The sequence below is a fragment of the Elephantulus edwardii genome, unplaced genomic scaffold (genome assembly GCF_000299155.1).
Source record: "Elephantulus edwardii isolate Elephantulus edwardi_28Jun2011 unplaced genomic scaffold, EleEdw1.0 scaffold00406, whole genome shotgun sequence".
Lineage (NCBI taxonomy): Eukaryota > Metazoa > Chordata > Mammalia > Macroscelidea > Macroscelididae > Elephantulus > Elephantulus edwardii.
The window spans coordinates 518,174-523,107 of NW_006400156.1; the positions used below are offsets into that span (position 1 = coordinate 518,174).

Sequence of the window (4,934 nt, forward strand, 5' to 3'; positions counted from 1 at the left end):
AGCATGTCCAGACTGTATCCGCTTATTGAAAAAGCACAGTTAGTAAAGTGTTAGCTTCTCAAGCCACATATTTTTATGAGAATTTCAGAGCAACTTAAACTTCTTTCTTCAGTACCATGGCTCCTTATTCTTTTGTCACTTCTTTTTTTTTAAATTTATTTTTATTATTATTATTGGTCTCAAGTAGTTTACTTAACAACAAAGTGAGGATTATGTAGTTAAGATGAAGTGGGGATTAATTATCAAAAGCATCACTGTACTTTACCTTTTCTTGAACTAGCTACCCCAAATCTCCTACCCCCTGGCAGCCCCCCCCCCATTTCTTCCTTCCTTAGTGATTGAGGAACTTAAAACAAAAAGCACTAGTACAAATACCAGGGCTATTTCCAAATTTCCCCTTTTCCTCTTCCACCCATTCCTAGAAAGAGCAGGCACTTCACTTCATTGAAATGCATGGGAGAGCTCATAGGAGAGACCTGGAAAGAGGGGAAGCCATCTTCCTCAGGGAAAGGGACCAGGGAGAATGGGGCAGTAAAGTGAGGGCCTCTATAGCCTGGGGTACCAAAATAGACCCCTGGTGCCAAAGGAGAGGGCACCGGTCCTCCTGGGAAAGGAGTGTCAGCAGGCTCAAAAAGTAGTCACCATCAGATCATTCCCTTGTGATGTTTGTTACAGAACCACAGGAGTACTACATCCTTCTCAAGGCAGAGTTGCTGGGAGATGTGGTTAATATGCCACAGGGTGAGTTTGGGACAGGGGTGTAACAGGCTCCCCAGGCTCCCTCTCCTTCTGGTCTCAATGATTATCTGCTTTGTCTTTCTTTCTGGCCTGCTCCAAGAGGGTCTCCATTTTGCATACCTCCTGGAGGTTTTCACTGTTGTCTGCCTCTTCTACCCACTTCTGTAGCAGGGGCTGCAGTTTACACATGTTTTTGAACCTAAGTTGCAGAGCCTCTAAGTGACAGATGGTTGTGTGGCTAAACACCTTCCTAAAGAGAACTCCCAGAGTGAGCCATACATCAGCTTGAATATACCCCAGGGTGATCCTCTTTTGCTTTAAGAGCATAGCAATTGCTCCAGGTCTTTCTGCTGAGTTTTTATGTCCTTTATTCCATCTCATCCAGCTTCTCCTTGTCCACTTTCACAGAACAGGGAACAACGCCAGGCTCGGGGGAGGCCCCCTTGAAGCAGCTCTCCACCCCAAACCCTGCCCCCTCCGAAAGAGGCCTCTCAGAGCCACCTTAGGGCAGCGTCCCCAAGCCAACCTGAGGTCCATAGTATGCCATTCCTCCATAGAAATCGTGCGGGAGGGGGCACGCAGGAATGCCCCAGAACTCAGCACCTGGTCCAATTCCAGGCCCCCTGAGGCTCAGGTTCAGCACAGGCACAGGCACTCCTGGCCCTTCATCTCCACCTCCTGGTGGGGGTGAGAAGGCTAAGTCTGCATTCAGGGATCCTGCCATGGAGAAGGAAGAGACCCCACTGTGGGGGTTGGGAAGGTTGAGGGGTGTTCAGGACAGAAGGACTCTGGGAGGAACTGCTCCAGACCTCTCTCCCTCTCCTACCTCACCCACCATCTCTATTTCTTAAAAAGGTTGTTGATCCACCAATTATTTTAGGTATAGTAACTGTGAATTCTTTTTAACTTAAAAAGAAAAGAAAATATTTTCTATGTAATGTTTTGTCCATATAATCCTTTTGTTTTATGACTTGACATCTGACTCTTAGGTAAGCACTACTTTAAATTCTATATTCCATGGGTTACAAAATGTCTTATTCTGAACTACAATCCAAATGGTTGAAATTTCAAATCTACTAGTGGACACATGGCTAGGAGAGACAGGTCCTTGGAGAAGGACATACTGCTTAGATGGGTAGAGGGAGAGCACCGGAGTGGAAGACCCTGGAAGAAATGGATTGATACAGTATCTGGAACAATGGTAGCTGGTGTGTCAAAATTGGTGAGCCTGGCTCAGGACAGGGAAGGGTTAAGAGCTGCTGTACATAGGGTCACTATAATTCACAGGCGACTCAATGGCACATAACAGCAAGCTATATTGTTTGTTTTTATTTAAGCCTCTTGTTTAGAGTCAACAAGACCTCAGGGAGGGCCTTTGTATTTAAAGGTTATTATTATATTTTAGAGAAACATTTTTCTAAATGGTACAGCATTCTTGATACTGAACTTTGTGCAACTAGGGTGTCAAATGGCATAATGGTTACCCATGGTGGACAGTGTTTGGTGGAGATCCCAGTTTAAAAGAGGTTTGGAAACAGGAGTGGCTTCCACTTCCTAAACCACATGGAAACTATAAACCTCTGGAAACTATATGAACTTGAGAAATGATGATAATTACGGAAAGGCTTTGGATCTTTAGTTCACATGGTCACTATGAGTTGTGCTTGACTCAATGGCAATCAACAACAACAACTGGTACTGCAATTTGTCTTTTGATTTCATGACTGCTGGTGCTAAGAGTGTTGATTGTGGAGCCGAAGCAGCTATAATTTTTAAGAACCTCAGTCTCTTCTCCATTCATTATAGTGCTGGCAATTGATCCAGTGGTAAGAATCTTTGCCTTCTTGATGTTGAGCTTCAACCCATATGGAAGATTACAGTCCTTGGCCTTCTGCAGCAAGCACTTCAGCAGCAATGTGAGTCTAGAGATTAAGGTGCACCTGATCCTGGCCACGGTCATCACAATGACTTGCTGTTCATCAGAGAGCTGGACAATAACTAAGGATGACAGAAGAAGAATTGATGTCTTTGTGTTGTGGTGCTGGAGCAGAGTCTTGAAAATAATAGGAACCACCAAGAAAAACATAGGTATGTCGTGGAGAGGGTAAAACCAAGTTTTTCCTTAGAGGCAAGGATTGTGAACTCCAGTTCACATACTTTGGCCACATGGCCAGGAGAGATACATCCTTGGAGAATGACATCTTGATTGTAAGGGTGGAGGGACAGCACAGAAGATAAACACACTGAATGAGATGGATTGATACAGTAACTGGGACAAAGAAAGTGAGACTGTCTCAGGATAGGGCAGGTTTCAGAGCTGTTGAACATAGGGTGGCTGTGAGTTGCAAGTTGATGACACATGACAATAACAACAGTGGTACTGTGAAATCAGAGTCTATTGATGTATTTCCAGAGATTATAACCAATGAGAATGCTATTCAATGCTTTTGTATTCTGGAACATGTTATACCACCATTGGTGTGAATTAGAAATTGGTTTGTTTTTGATTTGCTGTTGTTATGTGCTGTCAAGTTAGAACCAACTCATAGCTAACCCTCATGCAGATTTTCAGAGACAGTAAATCACAAAAGAGGTTGCTCATCTTTTTCCTGAGGAGAAGTTGGTGGATTTGAAGTGCATGCTTTGGGCTTGGCAGCACAACTTTTCATCACTAAGCCCTCAAAGCTCCTGTGCTACTGGATTTTTGGTTTGGCATCCATGAATTAGAAAAAAGGGTAACCTAAAAACAGCTGAGCAATTGTCATTTCTTCTACATTGAAAAACAGTCCTCTGACTGGGTTTCATTTTGACTTACTCCTTTGGACTAGAGCCTTTATCCACTGAACATCTTCTTCTTGATATCTCTGCTAAAGTCCCACAAACTATTATTGGTAGAACTGACATTTAGCTATAGATATTTTTCACTTAATGTTTTTAACACATTCTAGGATATAAGATCTTGTCGGATTTAGCTATTATATGATCAGCATGCATATATGTTCCTATGGATTTGATACACATATATCAAAGTAGCACTTCTACATATTGTTTTCTCTGTTAGCTCAAGGCTTAAAAAGTTAAATTGCAACTTACTGCCTCTGAGTATAGGCACTCTCTAAGCAATTTGGTTGACTTAGAAAACTCAGGTGACAAAATAGAGAACCAATAAATCACCATCTTTCAACCAGCACCATAGAGAGGTTGAACAGGACAAGTACTAGTAGCAGACCAGTGAATCATTGCAGTATTGGTCTAGGATCTACAAATCACACTAAAATGTAAAGGTTGCTATTGAGTCAAGTTGATCAGGAATACTGAACTGTTGCTGTCATTTCACCACAAACTGGATGCTATCCTTACTCTCCTGCACTTACCTAAGCAAATCCCTCTTCAGCTATTCCATGAGCCTACATTATTGGGTTTAGAAGAGGCCATGGAACCAGGGACATTAGATGGATCTTAGCTGAAAGTAGAGAGTACCAGAGGAATGTGTACCTGCGCTTCACTGACGATGCAAAGGCATTTGACTGTGTGGATCACAACTAACTCTGAAAAGAATGAGAATCCAAAAGCATTTGATTGTGCTTATGCAAAATCTATACTTGGACCAGGAAGCAGCAGTCAGAACAGAGCAAAGAAAGACTTCATGAAAATCAGAAAAGGTGTTAACCAGAGATGCATCTTATTTCTATATCTTTTCAATCTATATGTGAAAAAGATCATCTGGGTGGCTGGGCTCTATTAAGGAGGAATGTGGCATCAGGACTGGAGGAAGACTCATCAACAATCTACATTATGAATATGATACAACCCTCTCCGAGGAGTACTAGAGGCATTTGTTGCAGAAGGTCAAGGACTGCAGCCTTCAGTATAGATTGAAGCTCAGCATCAACATCATGGAAACAAAGATTTTCACCACTGGGCCAACTGAGATTGTTAACAGCTTCAGCTTGCTTGGCTCCACAATCAACAATTTTAGTACCAGCATCCAGGAAATGAAAAGATGAATTGCATTGGGAAAAATCTGCTGTCAGGAACCTCTCCAGAGTACTAAAGTGCAATGATGACAGTTTAAAGACTAAGGTGTGCCTGATTAAGGCCATAGTCTTTACAATTACTTGTTATGCATCAGAGAGCTGGATAATGATTAAGGACGGTACAAGAAGCATCAGTGCCTTTGAGTTATGGTGCTGAAG

At 42.5% G+C, this 4,934-nt stretch overlaps 1 pseudogene; it reads right to left on the reverse strand.

The window, feature by feature from the left end:
* Positions 1-380: 380 nt before the first annotated feature.
* LOC102852903 lies at positions 381-1,462 on the reverse strand (annotated as a pseudogene).
* Between the last annotated feature and the right edge of the window lie 3,472 nt (positions 1,463-4,934).